Raw genomic sequence first — 21,932 nt, 5'->3', positions numbered from 1 at the left:
GATGACCGACGGACTGTGGTGTGCAACCTTTGCCAAACCAGGATCAGCAGGGGTTCCACCACTACTAGCTTAACTACCACCAGTATGCGCAGGCATATGAATGCTAAACACCCCACTCAGTGGCACCAAGCCCGTTCACCTCCGGCCGTGCACACCACTGCTCCTTCCCCTGTTTCAGCTGATAGTCAGCCCCCTGCCCAGGACCCTGCCACAAAAACCCCATCGTCGCCTCCACGATCCTCCACAGCATCCACCAGCGTTCAGCTCTCCATACCCCAGACGCTGGAACGGAAACGCAAATATAGTGCAACCCACCCGCACGCCAAAGCCCTTAATGTCCACATCTCCAGATTGCTCAGCCTGGAGATGCTGCCCTATAGGCTAGTAGAGACCGAGGCCTTTCGCAACCTCATGGCGGCGGCCGCCCCTCGGTATTCGGTCCCCAGCCGCCACTACTTTTCCCGATGTGCCGTCCCAGCCCTGCACCAGCACGTGTCAGACAACATCATCCGTGCCCTGACCAACGCCGTTTCTGACAAGGTCCACCTGACCACGGACACGTGGACGAGTGCTGCCGGGCAGGGCCACTATATATCGCTGACGGCACATTGGGTTAACTTGGTGGAGGCTGGGACCGAGTCTGACCCTGCGGCTGGTCATATACTGCCGACGCCGAGGATTGCGGGGCCTACCTCGGTCCAGGTGTTTCAGGCCTACTATGCCTCCTCCTCCTCCCACCCCTCCTCCACCTCCTCCTCCGAACTACCATCCGTGGGCATGGCGCCATCAGTCGGTAGCTCTAGGCACAGCAGCAGTGCCGTCGCTAAGCGACAGCAGGCGGTGCTCAAACTGCTGAGCCTAGGCGATAAAAGGCACACCGCCCAAGAACTATTACAGGGCATCACGGCGCAGACTGATCTGTGGCTGGCACCGCTGAACCTGAAGCCAGGCATGGTTGTGTGTGACAACGGCCGTAACCTGGTGGCGGCTCTGCAACTCGGCAGACTGACACATGTGCCATGCCTGGCCCATGTGTTAAATCTGATAGTTCAGCGTTTCCTCAAGACATACCCCAATCTGTCTGATTTGCTCACGAAGGTGCGCCACATCTGTGCGCATTTCAGGAAGTCCAGCACAGATGCTGCCACTCTCAGGGCAGCGCAGCGCCGCCTCCAACTGCCCGCTCACCGACTGTTGTGCGACGTGCCCACGAGGTGGAATTCAACACTGACCATGTTATCCAGAGTTTACCAGCAGCGCCGAGCGATTGTAGACTGCCAGATGTCAACTTCCACCAGAACTGGTAGTCAGGTCATTCAGCTTCCTCAAGTCTACAATGAGGAGTGGACGTGGATGTCTGATATCTGTCAGGTGCTGAGTAACTTTGAGGAGTCAACACAGATGGTCAGTGGCGATGCCGCCATCATCAGCCTCACCATCCCGCTGCTTGGCCTGTTGAAAAAATCTCTGATCAGCATGAAGTCGGAAGCTTTGCGCTCGTCACAAGAGAAGAAGAAGGGAAGAAGATTCCCTTGTTTATAGCCAAAGCACCCTTAGGTCTGTTTCTCAGCGCATATCGGAGGAGGTGGAGGTGGAGGAGGATGAGGAGGAAGAGGAGGAGAATGTTGGCGAGACACAAGAGGGGACCATTGTTGAGTCCTTCACTGTTCAGCGTGTATGGGCAGAAGAAGAGGAGTTGGAGGAGTTGGAGGAGGAGGAAATGGAGAGTCAGGAAGTGAGGGGAGTGAATTCTTACGCGTTGGTACTCTGGCGCATATGGCAGATTTCATGCTAGGCTGCCTATCCCGTGACCCTCGCGTTCAAAGAATTTATTCCAGCACCGATTACTGGGTGTTCACTCTCCTGGACCCACGGTACAAGCAAAATCTTCCCACTCTCATCCCTGGAGAGGAAAGGAGTGTGAGAATGCATGAATACCAGCAGGCCCTGGTGCACAAGCTGAAACAGTATTTCCCTTCTGACAGCGCTAGCGGCAGAGTGCGTAGTTCTGCGGGACAAGTAGCGAGGGAGAGTAGGCGAGCAGGCAGCTTGTCCAGCACTGGCAAGGGTACGCTTTACAAGGCTTTTGCCAGCTTTATGTCACCCCAGCAAGACACTGTCACCTGTCCCCAGTCTCGGCAGAGTAGGGCTGATCTTTACAGAAAGATGGTGAGGGAGTACGTAGCTGACCATACCATCGTCCTAAATGATCACACAGCTCCCTACAACTACTGGGTTTCAAAGCTGGACATGTGGCACGAACTGGCGCTGTACGCCTTGGAGGTTCTTGCCTGCCCTGCCGCTAGCGTCTTGTCCGAGCGGGTTTTCAGTGCAGCTGGTGGCATCATCACCGTTAAGCGTACACGCCTGTCGACTGACAGCGCTGACAGGCTGACGCTTATTAAGATGAATAAAGCCTGGATTTCTCATAATTTCCAATCTCCACAGGTGAAGGAAGCTCAACCTGAATAATTTATCCACTCCTCCTCCTCCTCATTTTCCTCCTTCTCCTCCTCTTTGTACAGTAAAGCAGAGGAAACTGGCTATTTTTTGACAGGGCCCACTGGCTCTAACTTTATGCATTTAATTTTTCTGGAGGGCCACCGACCCGGTCCTCTGTTTTAAACAATTTTTGGGAGTGCCACATACAGGCACTCAATCTATTCAATTTTTCTGGAGGGCCACCTACCTGCTCCTCTGGTTTGAAAACTTTTTTGGACTGCCACATACAGGCACTCAATCTATTCCATTTTTCTGGAGGGCCACCTACCTGCTCCTCTGGTTTGAAAACTTTTTTGGACTGCCACATACAGGCACTCAATCTATTCCATTTTTATGGAGGGCCACCTACCTGCTCCTCTGGTTTGAAAACTTTTTTGGACTGCCACATACAGGCACTATCCAAATTAAATTGTCTCCATAGCAGCCTCCACACGTTGTCTCCATTGCTACCTCCAAAAGTCGTCCATATAGCTGCCTCCATACATCGTCCCTTTATCAAACGAGGTGTGTCAGGCAGAAATTTGTGTTGTTTTCATGGATTCCACATCAAAGTTGTTAACTTTGTCGCCACCCAGCTGTGTTATCCACAAAATATACTGGCAAACTTTTATCATTTACCAATATTATTTCAGCGCTTCTTGCGCTTCTGTTTACATTCCCCTCACCCGCCATATCCTAAACTTATAAGAACGCTACTACACTTGATCTTATACAAAAGGTTCTTAGAAGTGCTGTTTGGGGAGTAGCCTAGAGACAGGGGCTTGGATTGGCGAAAGCTCGCCTGGCAGCGGAGCGCCAGCTCCATGCCAAGATCCAACTAACATAGTTTTAACTGCAGCACCTTTAATCTACTACTAGTTCACTGCCTCCATACATGGCCGCCTTATCAAACGTGCTGTGTCAGGCAGAATTTTGGGTTGTTTTCATGGCTTCCACAACAAACTTGTTAACTTTGTCGCCACCCTGCTGTGTTATCCACAAAATATACTGGCAAACTTTTATCATTTACCAATATTATTTCAGCGCTTCTTGCGCATCTGTTTACATTCCCCTCACCCACCATATCCCAAACTTATAAGAACGCTACTACACTTAACTTGGTGCACGCTGGGACCGAGTCTGACCCTGGGGCTGGTGATATACTGCCGACGCAGAGGATTGCGGGGCCTACCTCGGTCCAGGTCTCAAAGGCCTACTATACATCCTCCTCCTCCCACCCCTCCTCCACCTCTTCCTCCTCCGAATTACCATCCGTGGCCATGGCGCCATCAGTCGGTAGCTCTAGGCACAGCAGCAGTGCCGTCGCTAAGCGACAGCAGGCGGTGCTCAAACTGCTGAGCCTAGCCGATAAAAGGCACACCGCCCAAGAGCTATTACAGGGCATTCCACATCAAACTTGTTAACTTTGTTGCCACCGTGCTGTGTAAGCCACAAAATATACTGGCAAACTTTTATCATTTACCGATATTAATTCAGCGCTTCTTGCGCATCTGTTTACATTCCCCTCACCCGCCATATCCTAAACTTATAAGAACGCTACTACACTTGATCTTATACAAAAGGTTCTTAGAAGTGCTGTTTGGGGAGTAGCCTAGAGACAGGGGCTTGGATTGGCGAAAGCTCGCCTGGAAGCGGAGCGCCAGCTCCATCCCAAGATCCAACTAACATAGTTTTAAGTGCAGCACCTTTAATCTACTACTAGTTCACTGCCTCCATAATAATAATAATAATAATAATAATCTTTATTTATATAGCGCCATCATATTCCGTAGCGCTTTACAAATCATAGGAAACAAATACAAATGTAATGTAACAGAGCACAACATTTGTATGGAACAACAGGAGTGAGGTCCCTGCTCGCCAGAGCTTACGGTTTATGAAGATGATGGGGTAACACGAGGTAAAAGAATTTTTAATGGTCAAGCCATTCTTCTTAGGGAATAGAACAAAATATAATAAATGGAATTGCTGTCGCTTGAACCACTCAGCCGTCACCAGGTCCAGGGTGAATGGGACTGCATAGAAGTCTGGTGCCTGTTGGTTGCTGTATAACAGATGGGAGGACGACACAGGACGGGTTAGTAGAAGAGTTAAAACTTCATGCAGTTAATGAGTGTTATAGGCTTGCCTAAAGAAATGGGTTTTAAGAGCACGTTTGAAACTTTGGAGGTTAGGTATTAGTCTGATAGTCCGGGGCAGAGCATTCCATAGAATTGGTGCAGCTCTAGAGAAGTCTTGGAGACGCGAGTGGGAGGTCCGCACTAGGGTAGAGGTTGATCTAAGATCACTGGCGGATCTAAGAGCACGGGTTGGGCGATAGACTGAGATAAGACAGGAGAGGTAGGGGGGTGCAGCATTATACAGAGCTTTATGGATGAGGGTTATTATTTTAAACTGTATTCGAAAGGAGACTGGCAGCCAGAGCAGCGACTGGCATGAACTGTAGGCATACATGGTCCCCTTATCAAACGAGCTGTGTCAGGCATAATTTTGGGTTGTTTTCATGGCTTCCACAACAAACTTGTTAACTTTGTCGCCACCCTGCTGTGTAATCCACAAAATATACTGGCAAACTTTTATCATGTACCGATATTATTTGAGCGCTTCTTGCTCACCTCCTTTGGTTCCTCTCTGCCACCCATTGGTTTGAAGCCTGAGTCCATTTAGGGTATGTCGCCATGCCACTCTCTAGCCTGCCGCTGCTGCCGCTGCCTCTGCATGCCGTCCCCTATAGTGTCAGGGTCAATTATTGGATGTTTTAGATGCTATCTAGCCTCATTCGGTCACTCTGTCATGGCCATGCTGTTGCCCATAATTTTGGCATAATGGTGCGATTAAGCAGCCTCAGAGGCATCCATGCATGCTGCCCCTGCTGTTTCCTGTCCATTTCCGTGGTGTTTCCATCCTTTTCTGAGGTTCCCAGGTGTTTGGCCAAGCTTCCCTGTGCAGAGCCTTGGTCCCCTTGAAAATTGCTCGAGTCTCCCATTGACTTCAATGGGGCTCGTTATTGGAGACGAGCACTCGAGCATCGGGAAAAGTTCGTCTCGAATAACGAGTACCCGAGCATTTTAGTGCTCGCTCATCTCTAATTGTAACCCTTCTATTATACCTTGATAGAACCTGGTAAAGTTGAATGTGAACAGTTCCCTTTCATCAGGCTGTAGTATTATCAATAGGGGGCGCACTATCCCCATCCAACATACTCTATGGCCATTAAATGCACCGATTTGTCTCTTGTGGACAAGCACAGTTGAAAGCCGATCTTATGAGAAGTTAAAGGGAATGTGTGACCTCGTGGACTGCAGACAGTTTTAGATAATATCCATGGACAGATGTATAATCAGACCTCAGTGTGCATATGTTGTTAGTAGCAGCAGGACTGTGATTATATGAATTTATATTCCAGGATTGTAGCTTCTCCAAGTGCACTAGGGAATATCCTCACACTGTTGTTCTCTGTGCAGCCAGTGTTAGGTATTGTCCATTCAGGGTTGTATACTCATAGTTCTTAGTATGCTGTTAGTAGCAGCAGGACTGTGAAATACGGATTTTCACTATATTCCAGGATTGCAGCTGGATTATAACTTTTTCCTCCTTTGAGCGACTGTATAGTCAACCACATGCATTCTGCAACTAATATGGGAAGGCTATTGAAGCAGTTTGTTACAGAGAGCTAAGGTCACAGCAGTGTGAGGACAATACAGCCACAGTGCATTCAACAATGCAAATTTTGAATATTTACAACTGCTGCCTTTAATTTTTTTTTTTTGCTTGTACTATTGCTCTGGAGTGTTATTCATCCTCGGGTGTGGGGGGCTGAATTAATATTTATCCTCGGGTGTGGGGGTCTGAAGTGTAATTCATCCTCTGGTGTGGGGGTCTGGAGTGTAATTCATCCTCTGGTGTGGGGGTCTGGAGTGTAATTCATCCTCTGGTGTGGGGGTCTGGAGCGTAATTCATCCTCTGGTGTGGGGGTCTGGAGCGTAATTCATCCTCTGGTGCGGGGGTCTGGAGCGTAATTCATCCTCTGGTCTGGGGGTCTGGAGCGTAATTCATCCTCTGGTGTGGGGGTCTGGAGCGTAATTCCTCCTCTGGTGCGGGGGTCTGGAGCGTAATTCATCCTCTGGTGCGGGGGGTCTGGAGCGTAATTCATCCTCTGGTGTGGGGGTCTGGAGCGTAATTCATCCCCTGGTGTGGGGGTCTGGAGTGTAATTCATCCTCTGGTGTGGGGGTCTGGAGTGTAATTCATCCTCTGGTGTGGGGGTCTGGAGTGTAATTCATCCTCTGGTGTGGGGGTCTGGAGTGTAATTCATCCTCTGGTGTGGGGGTCTGGAGTGTAATTCATCCTCTGGTGTGGGGGTCTGGAGTGTAATTCATCCTCTGGTGTGGGGGTCTGGAGTGTAATTCTTCCTCTGGTGTGGGGGTCTGGAGCGTAATTCATCCTCTGGTGTGGGGGTCTGGAGCGTAATTCATCCTCTGGTGTGGGGGTCTGGAGCGTTATCCTCCTCTGGTGTGGGGGTCTGGAGTGTTATTCCTCCTCTGGTGTGGGGGTCTGGAGTGTAATTCATCCTCTGGTGTGGGGGTCTGGCGTGTTATGCCTCCTCTGGTGTGGGGGTCTGGAGTGTTATTCCTCCTCTGGTGTGGGGGTCTGGAGTGTTATTCCTCCTCTGGTGTGGGGGTCTGGAGTGTCATTCATCCTCTGAAGTGGGGGTCTGGAGTGTCATTCATCCTCTGGAGTGGGGGTCTGGAGTGTAATTCCTCCTCTGGTGCGGGGGTCTGGAGTGTAATTCCTCCTCTGGTGCGGAGGTCTGGAGTGTGATTCCTCCTCTGGTGCGGGGGTCTGGAGCGTAATTCATCCTCTGGTGCGGGGGTCTGGAGCGTAATTCATCCTCTGGTGCGGGGGTCTGGAGCGTAATTCATCCTCTGGTGTGGGGGTCTGGAGTGTAATTCCTCCTCTGGTGCGGGGGTCTGGAGCGTAATTCATCCTCTGGTGTGGGGGTCTGGAGCGCAATTCATCCTCTGGTGTGGGGGTCTGGAGCGTAATTCATCCCCTGGTGTGGGGGTCTGGAGTGTAATTCATCCTCTGGTGTGGGGGTCTGGAGTGTTATTCCTCCTCTGGTGCGGGGGTCTGGAGCGTAATTCCTCCTCTGGTGCGGGGGTCTGGAGCGTAATTCCTCCTCTGGTGCGGGGGTCTGGAGCGTAATTCATCCTCTGGTGTGGGGGTCTGGAGCGTAATTCATCCCCTGGTGTGGGGGTCTGGAGCGTAATTCATCCCCTGGTGTGGGGGTCTGGAGTGTAATTCATCCTCTGGTGTGGGGGTCTGGAGTGTAATTCATCCTCTGGTGTGGGGGTCTGGAGTGTAATTCATCCTCTGGTGTGGGGGTCTGGAGTGTTATTCCTCCTCTGGTGTGGGGGTCTGGAGCATAATTCATCCTCTGGTGTGGGGGTCTGGAGCGTAATTCATCCTCTGGTGTGGGGGTCTGGAGCGTTATCCTCCTCTGGTGTGGGGGTCTGGAGTGTTATTCCTCCTCTGGTGTGGGGGTCTGGAGTGTAATTCCTCCTCTGGTGTGGGGGTCTGGCGTGTTATGCCTCCTCTGGTGTGGGGGTCTGGCGTGTTATGCCTCCTCTGGTGTGGGGGTCTGGAGTGTTATTCCTCCTCTGGTGTGGGGGTCTGGAGTGTAATTCATCCTCTGGTGTGGGGGTCGGGAGCGTAATTCATCCTCTGGTGTGGGGGTCTGGAGCGTTATCCTCCTCTGGTGTGGGGGTCTGGAGTGTTATTCCTCCTCTGGTGTGGGGGTCTGGCGTGTTATGCCTCCTCTGGTGTGGGGGTCTGGCGTGTTATGCCTCCTCTGGTGTGGGGGTCTGGCGTGTTATGCCTCCTCTGGTGTGGGGGTCTGGAGTGTTATTCCTCCTCTGGTGTGGGGGTCTGGAGTGTAATTCCTCCTCTGGTGTGGGGGTCTGGAGTGTAATTCCTCCTCTGGTTTGGGGGTCTGGAGCATAATTCATCCCCTGGTGTGGGGGTCTGGAGCGCATAGCTCCCAACCGTCCCGATTTTGACGGGACTTTCCCGTTTTTCGTACCTCTGCCCCGCATCACAGGCAGCTATGAGATTGTCACGGATTCTCCCCCCAGGTCCCGCTGTGTCCCGGCGCTGTGTCCGCATAGTAAATACTTTGAAAGTCTGAACTCACAGTACAGAATGGCTTCTACAGACATCGGGAGGGAATCCTTTTCAGAGAAGTGTCGGGCTTAGCGGAGAGAGCAGGGACCATGTCATCAGCTTCAGATCAGCATCTGTCCATATATGGTCACTGCATCTCCTAGGGTTCCCCAGAGCAGACATCGGGCAGGGAATCCTTTTCAGAGAAGTGTGGCTCAGCCAGAGAGCAGGGACCACGTCATCAGGTCAGATCAGCATCTGTCCATATATGGTCACTGCATCTCCTAGGGTTCCCCAGAGCAGACATCGGGAGGGAATCCTTTTCAGAGAAGTGTCGGGCTTAGTGGAGAGAGCAGGGACCACGTCATCAGGTCAGATCAGCATCTGTCCATATATGGTCACTGCATCTCCTAGGGTTCCCCAGAGCAGACATCGGGCAGGGAATCCTTTTCAGAGAAGTGTCGGCTTAGCGGAGAGAGCAGGGACCACGTCATCAGGTCAGATCAGCATCTGTCCATATATGGTCTCCAGGGATTCCCCAGACACAAGCTCTTTATATAATTAAATTAAATAAAGTTTTGCCCAGGCTGAGATTCGAACCTGGGACTTTGTGCACCATAGACAGGAGCTTAACTAACTGAGCTATAAGCCCAGTGATACAGAGCTGAGGATTTCTGGTAACTAAGACATGTTATCTGCCAGTGTTACACTGTGACACAGACTAATGCACTGATATATAGAGAGGGATCTTCTCAGAGGTTATTATTGTAATTATTGAGACTATTATTATTATTATTATAAATTTTATTATTTTTATTATTATGGAGATGATTATTAATAATAGTAAAAATAATAATAATCATCTCAATAATAATAATAATAATAATAATAATAATCTCCATAATAATAATAATAGTCTCAATAATTACAATAATCTGAGAAGATCCCTCCCTATATACCAAGGCAGTATATAGTCATAGTTCTTAGTTACCAAAATTCTACACCTTGTTAATCACTGAGGCTATAGCTCAGTGGGTTGAGGCACTGTGTTATTATTGCACATGGACACTGCAGGTTCTGGGTTCTAATCCCAATGAGGATATATATTTTTTTTTTTTATTGAGATGATTTTTATTATTTTAATATGGCTAAAATTTGGGGCGTGGCCAGGGAGTGATTGGGGGTCTGGCTTAGCGTGCCGCCATTTTGTCCCTCTTTCCTTTTCACAAATGTTGGGAGGTATGCTGGAGCGTACTTCATCCTCTGCTGTGGGTGTCTGGAGTGTTATTCCTCCTCTGGTGTGTGTGTGTGTGTGGGGGGGGTCTGGAGTGTTATTCCTCCTCTGGTGTGGGGGTCTGGAGTGTTATTCCTCCTCTTGTGTCGGGGTCTGGATTGTTATTCCTCCTCTGGTGTGGGGGTCTGGAGTGTTATTCCTCCTCTGGTGTGGGGGTCTGGAGTGTTATCCTCCTCTGGTGTGGGGGTCTGGCGTGTTATTTATTCCCTGGTGTTGGGGGTCTGGTGTGTTATTCCTCCTCTATAGGGGGGACTGGAGCATTATTATTATTTATTTTTTGGTCTGGGGTCTGTTAGAAGTTGAACCCTATGACAATACGACCCTCATCCAATAAACGCTTTTGGCCCCGGCTGTGAAGGTAATGGCTTAATATAATTTCTATGTGCAGTCTCTGCTCTGGTTACCACTGGCCCGTATTCTCTGTCGTGGTTTGTGTGTTATAACTCTGCGATTGCTATATCCATAAGGAAATGAATATCTCAGACTGATGACTGTGTGATAAGAGCCCCGGGCCCTGAACATGACTATACGCACGTCCCTTATGTTCTAATATTTGCTTTTGCATTAGGATCTATAGCAACAACATGCAGAATATGTAGTACACAGATGGGAGTATTTACACATCACCGACCCCCGGCAGATCATGGAACGTAACCCTGGAATCTAAATATTGGGACAGTCTCAAAAACGGTGACTAAAATATGTATATAATATGTATACAGGATTCCCGTCTGTATACCAGACTCATGAGAAGGTGTCACAGTATGTGGAAGGTAAAACCATGGAGGTCTCCATGGTCTTGATGATGTTGACCATCGAGCTCCAAATGCGCCGTAGCATCTGCTGCAGGACACCCTGTCCTGCTGCTAAATTTCTTTTTTTGGTTGCTATAGCTGCACTTCTAGTGCGTCGTGGTCGGCCTTTTTAACATCTTCAGAAAATCTTGAAGATCTGCAGAACCTTCTCTTTTAATGTAGTTTATATATCCTTCTAATTATGAACCAACGAGACAGTAGGGGAGATTTATCTCAGGCAATTCCTTGCCTGATGCACCCAGAGGCTTGGATACATCCGGAAGGGTGACCACACTGCGTATATTTGTGCTCCAGGTCCCTGCAGCCTACAAACTTTCACTCCGTTGCTGCTCACACCCCCTTCACCACCCTACATGGCCCACGCCCTGAGCATATAGTTGGCGTTAAGGGTAAAGGAATCAGTTTTCTTGCATTGAAGCCTTTATAAATGTCCTCCAGTGGCTGCCGCTTTATTACCACTTGGAGAGCAAAGGGGGCTGAACCCTAGTATGGAAGGTAAAGACTGGGAGGTAGTAAACTTGAACCCAAATTTCCCAATAAGGCACTTTTAAACAGACCCGTAATATTAAACAGAGTTATAAACTCTACCAAACATCCCCACCAAATAAAAGGCAATGAGGCTTCCTGTTGGGTGTAAAAAAGGTCACAGCTATTTATTTTAACATTTTAACAAAACTCCAATACTTAAACAGCACTGTTTGATGTTTATTCTTGGTGCCAAACCGCAGCTGCCCGAAGCGGTTTGCTCGGCCGGACTCCCGGCCAACACTGCGTCTTCCAGGCAAATCTCGTTCCAAATCTCAAATCTCCACCAATCTCTTCCATTTTACCGCCAGCTGTGACTTCACAGTATGGAATACAAAAGAAAGACATCAAAAAACACCAAACAGTAACAGTAGGGAGGGACAGTTTCACCGGTGGCGCGGGCAAGAGGAAGCAGCACGCCCAGGCGCCAGCTTATAAACCCAAGGGGAGGGTAAACATCAGGGAGGGGGAGGGGAACCCAACAACTGAGCACTACACCCCTTAAAGTGCAAACGCCACAATAAACACTTGAGTGCAACTCCTGGACACCCCCAGTCAGAGGGCACCCTCCATATTCAGTCGGGGTACCCTGCAGGAAATCCATCATCAGTTTTGACTTAAAAACAGCCGAAAATGCTTGTTATAAGCCCTAGAGATCTGTGTGATCATACCTCTGTGTGTGTGTAATAAGTAGCAGCACAGCTGTGGAAAGTGAATTTGTAATCCAGGGTTGCAGCTCTTGCAAGTGCTCTGGGCAGGTCTTTCAGCCTGAAGAACTTTCTGCTCTTTGCCTTGAACTGCTCCACAGCGCCTCCCCTCTGCTCTGAGTGACTGCTGTAAGTATCTGACCAAAATCTGGATACAGCTCCTCCTCTTGGAGGGGAGAGGCTGTGGAGAGCAGAAAGCTCTTCAGGCTGTTAACTTGACTTTTTACAGTCCAGTTATTACTAACACACAAAAGTCTGACTACACAGCTCTCCATGACTACTGCCTATCACTGGCTGCAGTCTGTCTGGTTAAAACTGCTGACAGATTCTCTTTAAAGGGTGAAATCTGTGGAGGCCAAGTAGAACACACCCTTAGGACTAGCTTAACGTCAATACAACATGCGTTCACCCCTGCTTAGTGTAATAATACTCTGTTGTGTCCACCCTCCCCAGAGGAACTATAATCCAGGTGGTCCCCCTACTTAAGGACACCCTCTGCTCACTGTGATCTCTGGTGAAGCTCTCTGGATGCTTTACTATAGTCCTAGACTGCAATAATGTTCTATTTATTTGCAAGTCATCTATTAAAAGGGATGTTAATATATGTTAATTAGACCACCTCTATGGTCTATAAACTAAATCCAATCACAGACCCTGGCCCCAGGGGGTCTCTACTGTGTAAAACAGCTGCTGGTCTAGCGCTATGTTTAGACAGGTAGCATCTGCCATAGATGTAAGGTGGATGTCACCATAGGGTTAAAGCCCAGCATATGCTGCTGTATATGTTCCAATACAATAGCAAAAGTCTATCAGAATATACTACACAATGGCGGTGGCTCTTACCTCAGATACACGGCAGACGGTTTTTCTTCATCTATTGACCCTACAGTGTTTTGAAGAACCCTCAGACTGGTAGAGGACCCTGCATCCCCCTGGATGTGCACCGAGATAACCACCTTATGGATAATGTAATCTATTAAAATCAATGAAAAAGATCCTCAACATCATTATAGACATAGTCACTACAGCTAATTATACAACCCTCTGGAGACATGACGCACTATATGACGGTAACGTCTTGTAGACCTGATGTGCCATAACCGCCATTGTCTGATCCATTCATCATAAGGACAGAGAACATAACAGCAAAAATATGAAGGCAATGTGCAATCTTACCACATCGGGAACTGACCGTAGTGTGGGGGCAGCTGGATCCCTTGGGACCTGAGTGGTTGGGTTTGTAGTGTGTCCTAGAATTATTTGATCCAGGAGACCAGACCTCATCCGTGCCCATCAATGCCAGCAGGAAGAGGCACGAAGATGATGGGTCCCCCTGGGGCACTCCCAGGAATTAAGGAGAACCTCAGCCTTGATCTTGTAGTCAGAAGGCTGACAGTTATATCCAGAGGAGCCAGATTGGCTCTGCTGAATTAGCAGCAAAGAATAACAATAATCAGTGTGTAGAGAAGAAATCTCAAGAGTGAGTCCCACTATCAGCTCCTGCATATAGATACTGGCAGATCTAATGCCACAACATGCTAAGCTGCAAACCAATCACAGCCTGGGATTCTGCAGAAAAAATAAAATATTTTCAACGTAATCTTAATATCACATTTACTCCTCAGTGGCAGGCATGACATAGTACAGGTATAAACACTCCTTTTGGGCAGTAGATGACAGCATGTGATCACTATCGGATAGCTATAGCAGGAATTAGTTGTTAAACCAAGGGAAACCCAAGCAAAGGTGTCATGACCTTCTCCAGCTGACCGGAGGAAGAGGCCTAGTCCACACCGGGACGGTATCCCGCAGATAGATTTACAAGAAAAGAGGGAAATGCTGCTCCTAGTGCACTCCTGATGTATGTGTAGGGATTCCTAGGTGACAGTAAATGGGGTGCCCTTGGTGTTAGCAGCCTGTGGCAGGGATCACGCGGAGATGAGGGATGTTAACCACAACATTTCCTTTATTCCAGGAAAGGCCACAACAGCAGATAACGGCTTAACTGGTTCAAGTTGCCTGGTTGGATGGTGTTCGGCAAAGCCTGCTCCCAGCCTGGAATAGGCCGCTTTAGGCTGGAGATGAGGGGCTCCTTCAGCAGGAGGTTTATGCAGACTCCAGAAGGTAGAGACCTAGAGATGCCTTAGTTGTAGGCCCTGTGTCTGGGCAGCAGGTCTCAGGCACATGTGCTTCATCTGAAGCTCAGGAATGAAGTCGTCTGGCATAGAACTTTCCAGCCACTATGGTTTTTATAAACTCACCTTGTGAGGTGGCAAGCGGATTATCCAACCAGCATCTGCGGAACCGTGGTCTCAGGCAGATATTAACCAGCTGCATTACCATTTATAGACACTTGAGGGCTCACTGAGGTGATCAGTCTCAATGATTCCCATTATATCCTTTAGGAGGTTAAATTTGCAAGCACACTGCGTTGGCAGGGGTGTTGCAAATCCTTCGTTCCTGCTCTCAATACACATGAACACCTTCGATGGTCCTGAAACCACATATTTAAAGCAGGCAGAAGGGACGTATCCTCCATTCCCTAAGAAGCTGATTCTTGTCCCATGTGTAGGAAGTGATTCCAGACTTGCAGGGGCAACAATATTCAAACAGACCAGGGCCCATGGCTTAATCTGCCCCTGTTGAGATGTGTCTGGGGGCCCTAAATATGTCAAATCCATCCCTTCCATGGAGCCAGTGCTGCGCCACTATCCTTACAGTTTAGGGGACCCTTTATCACACACTTGGCAAAATTGTCCACACTTTTCTGAATATTAGAGCTTTTATCTGTATAAAAATTGCATGTATGACCATCACTAGTGCGACCCCCTATTATTGTCCATGACGAGAGGGGTCCGGGCTCAGGAGCACAAATCTACAGACCACCAGCCCCCAGCACAAATGCTGCCCCCTCCACTACACAAGCACATACATGGCTGATCCGTCTCGCGCCATTGACTTGTATAACCGCGTCCCCCTTTACCTTCAGATACTGATGAGTGCATGTAATGACTTCTGTGGGTAATTGGAGCCTCAATTCTCTTCTGTGTATGAGATGTGCAGTAATAAAGGTTGGAGCTCTCTATAGCAAGGACATTTGTTAGAAACCACACTAGGAAATCGATATCCGCTCAGAAATGTATACATCATATCAAAGAGAAAGCCATTGTACTGCCGCTGCCGTCATTTCTAGTGCAAGACAATTCACAGACTGAAAAGAAATATTACAGAAATAATATACACTAAAAGTTCCGTAAGTTTGTACATTACATGGCATCATTTTATCTGTACAAATCTTGAGTTACAGCCTTTTATATACAATATATACAATAACGCACCAGCTGGTCCAGTCTCATTCACACTGAGCACACTTAAAAAAAAAATGTATAAATTATAACAATAATGTTACAAAACATCTATAACACCTTATACCATACCACCACCTTTTAATAATCACAGCATAAAACAAAACCCACAAAGCAAAGAATAATCAACTTCATGAACCAACAATAACCACGCCCACAAATTAACATAAACCCCCATACCCTCTAATAAGACTCCATCCCAAATAACCCATTCCACACCCGTATATGTATTTAACCACACCCCACTATAATTTTATATATATATGTGTGTGTATATACATATATATCAGCGTAAAATCCTCCCGGTGGATGAGGTGGTTAGGAACATTGTGGGTGACCTGGTGAAGGTGCGCTCTCTGGAGTATAAGAGGATGGGCAGAGGGAGGGCTTCTCTCCTTTGGAGGGGGTTCTTCTTTAGTGTCCATTTGGCTACATTCACACGAATGTGTGCCTGCCATTCCGTTGCACGGTAGGCACACATCGGGTCATGGGAGAGGAGGAGGGGTGCTGCTCGTTCCCGCCTCTCTCCATTGACATACATGGTACACGGTGCCATAATAAGGGGAAAGATCGGACATGTCCAAACTTTTCCTCGGGTATGGTGCCGCAACTGTACTGCTCCGTACTGTTCTGTTTATCCATTGTCGGCCTACAGGGGACATATATATACGGCCCCAAGCCTGCGAACATATATACATCCCCCATCGGTCATGTGAATGTAGCCTAAGGCTGCATTCACACTACAGTATGGGGGACGTATATACGGCCGACGTATATACGGCCGATATACGTCCCCCATACACTTCTATGGGCTCGCGGCGCCCTACGGCAGCGGTACGGTGCAGCACACGTGCGGCACCGTACCGCTCCGTAGCCCGGGAAAAGATAGGACATGTCCTATCTTTTCCCGTATTACGGCACGGCGGCAATGCATCGCTATGGAGAGGGGCGGGGGTGAGCTGCGCTCACCTCCTCCTCCTCTCCCCGCGCTGCCGTGTGCCCGCCGTGCTACGGTGCGGCGGGCTCACGGCAGTGTGCATGCAGCCTAAGTCTGTAATCTCCCCTCCTGGTGATGGATAGGAATAGAAGAGCGGATGGAGAGTAAAAGGGGTAAAAACGTTAGGTGAGAGAGACCCTGTATACATAGAAATGTCGTCCTCTCAGCCGCTGTGGTTGTGCACGTATACGAGGCACAAGTCTTGTATAGGCTTAGGCAATGTCCTATTGCCTCTAGCTTGGGTGCTATGTCGGATGGTGTTTGAGGAATATGGTTGTAGGGGAAGGACACCACACCTCACATGCAGGTTTCGAATACAGTCATACGCAGAACTGATTTTATTGAAATAAAAGGCATAAAACCACAATGCGTTTTGGGGACATAAAGTGCCCCTTTTTCAAGTGGAAATTTCTGTATAAAGGACGGATTCATAAAAGGCAGGACTGATTGTAAGTATGTAACTGCATAAAAAGAGAGAGAATGAATAAATTAAATAAGTAAAAAAGAAACAATGAAATAAGTAAAAAAAGAAACAATAAGTAATTCATTGACCTCTGATGACCTCTCTGGATGTTACTATAGCCCCAGATTGCAATGATCAGCTGTAAGGTGTCTGTAATGAAGCTTTATGTATAATCCTTGGTCCCATTACAGCTAAAATTTTGAAAATCCAATTGTCATTGGTACAAATTTTTTTTTTGTCTAGAGCTACAATTATAAAATATACAGTTCCGACTTACATACAAATTCAACTTAAGTACAAACCTAAGGAACCTATCCTGTATGTAACCCGGGGACTGCCTGTAGTTAGTTCTGGATGAATTATCTACATTACTACAATGGATACAATTAGTAACCATTCCGATAACGCGCAGAATTTAACATTTAGAGTTGTGTCGCAAGACACACACTTACAATCCCCCGGGAAGAAGCAGGTGAATTCCGGTGGACCTCGGCACAGAAGCGACGGATGCAGGAACACGGACGCACGATCTTAGTGAATCGCGCCCGACCGGAATCCTCGTCGGACAACGCACCACGGGATCGCGACAGGACCGGGTAAGTAAATCTGCCCCAGAGATTTCCACATATGTTGTTTGGATACCTCTGTATATATGTGGTTTTGTTGTACGTGTGTGTATATATATATATATACATATATGTGGGCTTGTTCTCCGTGTATATGTGTATAGACAAAGGTTCTTTACTGTAAGAGCAGTGAGACTATGGATCTCTCTGTGGGAGGAGGCTGTGTATGCTGGACTCTATGTACATGTTCAAGAGAGGCCTGAATGACTTTCTGGAGAGCAAGAATATAACATCATTTTGGAATAGAACTTTTTGTTAGCAGTTTCTGTTGCTCCAGGCAGTTATTCAGATCGCTATAATAGGGTCAATAGGCCAATTGGCATCAGCATTGCAGGGTTTTTGCCCTCCTGGATCAATGCAATATAATGTAGAGGTTTCGACTTGATGGGCTGTTGTTTTAACCTCTTTGACTATGATACTATGTTTGCACATTGTGTATACACTCACCGGCCACTTTATTAGGTACACCTGTCCAACTGCTCATTAACACTTAATTTCTAATCAGCCAATGACATGGCTTTTAGGCATGTAGACATGGTCAAGACAATCTCCTGCAGTTCAAACCGAGCATCAGTATGGGGAAGAAAGGTGATTTGAGGCCTTTGAACGTGGCATGGTTGTTGGTGCCAGAAGGGCTGGTCTGAGTATTTCAGAAACTGCTGATCTACTGGGATTTTCACGCACAACCATCTCTAGGGTTTACAGAGAATGGTCCGAAAAAGACATCCAGTGAGCGGCAGTTCTGTGGGCGGAAATGCCTTGTTGATGCCAGAGGTCAGAGGAGAATGGGCAGACTGGTTCGAGCTGATAGAAAGGCAACAGTGACTCAAATCGCCACCCGTTACAACCAAGGTAGGCAGAAGAGCATCTCTGAACGCACAGTACGTCCAACTTTGAGGCAGATGGGCTACAGCAGCAGAAGACCACACCGGGTGCCACTCCTTTCAGCTAAGAACAGGAAACTGAGGCTACAATTTGCACAAGCTCATCGAAATTGGACAGTAGAAGATTGGAAAAACGTTGCCTGGTCTGATGAGTCTCGATTTCTGCTGTGACATTCGGATGGTAGGGTCAGAATTTGGCGTCAACAACATGAAATCATGGATCCATCCTGCCTTGTATCAACGGTTCAGGCTGGTGGTGGTGGTGTCATGGTGTGGGGAATATTTTCTTGGCACTCTTTGGGCCCCTTGGTACCAATTGAGCATCGTTGTAACGCCACAGCCTACCCGAGTATTGTTGCTGACCATGTCCATCCCTTTATGACCACAGTGTACCCAACATGTGATGGCTACTTTCAGCAGGATAATGTCATAAAGCTGGAATCATCTCAGACTGGTTTCTTGAACATGACAATGAGGTCACTGGACTCAAATGGCCTCCACAGTCACCAGATCTCAATCCAATGGAGCATCTTTGGGATGTGGTGGAACGGGAGATTCGCATCATGGATGTGCAGCCGACAAATCTGCGGCAACTGTGTGATGCCATCATGTCAATATGGACCAAAATCTCTGAGGAGCTTCCAGCACCTTGTTGTATCTATGCCATGAAGAACTGAGGCAGTTCTGAAGGCAAAAGGGGGTCCAACCCGTTACTAGCATGGTGTACCTAATAAAGTGGCCGGTGAGTGTACATTTATATGTCTTTTTGTTTGTGTGTATACATAGGTATTTTTTAATACACAGGTAATATTTGCTGCATCTCTTTGTTTGTATTATATAACCATTGGATTCTGTGTATCTGAAACTATTTATTCATGCTCAACCATGCAACTAATTCTTTTCTTTGATCCATATATTTACTCTTTCATCTAGACCCCCTAAATTGTTTTCATATTTTTTCACCCATTCCTCAAGCCCATGGACCATACCTGTATAAAGCGTCCATCTTCATGTACTCTTCAATCACATATTCTCCTACACACACACTCATCTCATCGGTTAATTTTTTTCAGTTTAAGCATTATCAATTAATGTATGGGGCGCTGTTTGTATGACAAAATGCATTTTGTGAGACAAAATGAATTTTGTGCGACACAAAGCATTTTGTAAATCTCGTCTGACAAAATTAATTCTGCCTGACAAAATAATATGGTGTGTGACAAAAAGTCGTATTTTGTGACACAAAATGAGATTTTGTGGTCAAACAATTATATTTTGTCATACAGAATTCATTCTGTCCACACAAAACAAACTGCATCACAAAATTATTTTTGTGCATTCTGTAAAAATCTAATTGTTTTTGTGTACACAAAAATGATTTTTGTAATGACAAAAGGCAATTTGGGACGATAAATATTACTTTTGTAAGCACAAAACAGATTTTGTGATGACAACATTGAATTCTGTGTCATGGTATGAATTCTGTGATCACTAAATAAATTTTGTGCCACTGAACACATTTTGTTGCACAGAATACATTGTGAACAAATGGAGCCCCATATTAACGTGGGTCCATGCCACAAGGTGAGATCTCACATGGAGCTCCACAACGAGGAAGATTCACAGTCATGTTGGGTTTCTTCTGCCTATAGTTCTGTAGCCCATCCCAGCCTTGTGTTTCTGGTGACCTTAGACAGCTTTTTTGGCCTTGGCCAGGTTGAAGTGGGATAATTGACTGTGTAGAGTAGGAGGAGCTACAGGCAATGAGCAGAGCGTAGGAGGAGCTTCTTATAGAAAAACTATCAGGTCTGAGAGAGACAATGGGGCACATTTCCTTACCAGGTCCGCGGAGTTCACCACGAAAGTGCATTATCCGACGATCATGCACTCTGCCGCGATTCACTAAGGTCGTGCGCCCGATATCCTGCATGTGTCGCTTCCCCGCTCAGGTCCGCAGGAGTTCACCATCTTCTTCCCGGTGCATGTAAGTGCATTGTCTTGCGACACAATTTTAAAGTTAAATCCCGCGCTCAGTCCGAATCAGTCGGATCGTCCGATGGCCCGCCCTCTAATTTCTGTCACATGAAAGCAGCGCAGCTGCGCCACAATCCGATCACATGCGACAAAATCCCAGCGCAGACACTTGTCACCTGTTAAATACCTGTGCAATCCGTGCAAAAAGGTGCATAGTCCGACGAAAGTGAGTAGCGCGACCCTTAGTAAATGAGCCCCTATATTCTGCTGGTCGGTAGTTGATAAAGTTCTAATCTTATGATGATCTTGTGTTGTCAAATGCAAATGAGTTATTTATAAATTCTGATAAAAAAAATTACAGATCTCCTTATTCTTTGTTGGTGGGAAAACCTTCAAAAATGTATTTTCCTTACTGAACATGTATAAATAAATGTTCTCCTCTCTGCTACACTCTGCTGTTCCTGTAATTGCACAATCTCCGCACTTGGGGAATAGATATGTAATCTAGCTGAAGCACATGGGATAGGGATGTGGTGGGGAGGGAGGCGCAGCACACTAATGACAGATTATCAGGGGGTCATTTACTTTTCAGCGTTTCTCTCCTTTAATGCCTGAGGTGTGAGACTCTTCAGAGCGCACTTTATCAGAAGCCGACGTGCAAATCCCCTGGTGGCCAAGTATACAGCGCTGTGAAATGGAAAACAACCTCGAGGCTGTGAAAACTTCCCGAAAGTGTAAAAAGCCAGACTTGTTCTTCATTAGTCGCCTCTGCTCTCATCTTACTCCATGTTCGAGGCTGAGTCCGACACCAGGACTGTCAAGAAAACAAAGCACTTGCCAAATAGTAATATCATAATAACCGAGACCCCAGATACCACCAGCCTTCATGAGTTATGTACTGAGAATATTTCTTAATGGGGAAGTCAAAGTGGACAGCCCCTTTAAAGGAAACCTACCAAGTGGTAGGTGTAAGATGGAAATGCCAAGCACCAGCTCAGGGTGAGCTGGTGCCGGAGCTTATTTTTGTTAGTGTCCTAAACCGCTGAAGCTGCTTCAGTGCACGGAGGTACACACTCGGCACACCATGCGCGCGGCTCTCCTTCACTTCCTACGTATCCGAGCGCGTACCACCGTGCGCCGAAGCAGCTTCGGCTATAAAGTTTAAAAAGTGTTTTAAACCACGATACAGCAGTTTAAAACACTAACAAAAATAAGCTCCGGCACCAGCTCACCCTGAGCTAGTGCTCGGTATTTCCTTCTTACACCCACCACTTCAAGTGGTAGGTTTCCTTTAAGGAATTTGCTTTATAGACCTAGTAGCAGGGGGTGGTTCAAAGGTTCTGAAGGGAACACCTCTCAACATCTCAAATTCAGATGGGACAATTTAGGATGCTGTCTCCTTGTCCTGAGTGGGAGGAAGTAATTGTGGCCACAATCAGTAGCAACCTAGGCGGTTTGGGCAGTAGCCCAGGGCCCAAGCCTTCTGGAGGCCCATGGCCACCCAAATTTTCTACTGAGAAGGACTTTCACCTCTGTTCCTGCTCTCAATACACATGTACACAAGAGCCATTTCAGGACCTTTGAAGGTTCTCCAAAGATCCTCAAAGCCACAGCATCCAA

At 47.4% G+C, this 21,932-nt stretch overlaps 1 protein-coding gene across 1 annotated transcript in view; it reads left to right on the top strand.

Annotated features, from left to right (window-relative positions):
- SLC45A2 (solute carrier family 45 member 2) overlaps nucleotides 1-21,932 on the top strand; it is a 73,093-nt gene that overhangs the window by 18,970 nt on the left and 32,191 nt on the right. The window lies entirely within an intron of this gene.

This window comes from Engystomops pustulosus, chromosome 1 (genome assembly GCF_040894005.1).
Source record: "Engystomops pustulosus chromosome 1, aEngPut4.maternal, whole genome shotgun sequence".
In the NCBI taxonomy this organism is placed as follows: domain Eukaryota; kingdom Metazoa; phylum Chordata; class Amphibia; order Anura; family Leptodactylidae; genus Engystomops; species Engystomops pustulosus.
Note: the sequence above shows the minus strand (reverse complement) of the source record. Positions and strands in the feature narration are given on the sequence as shown.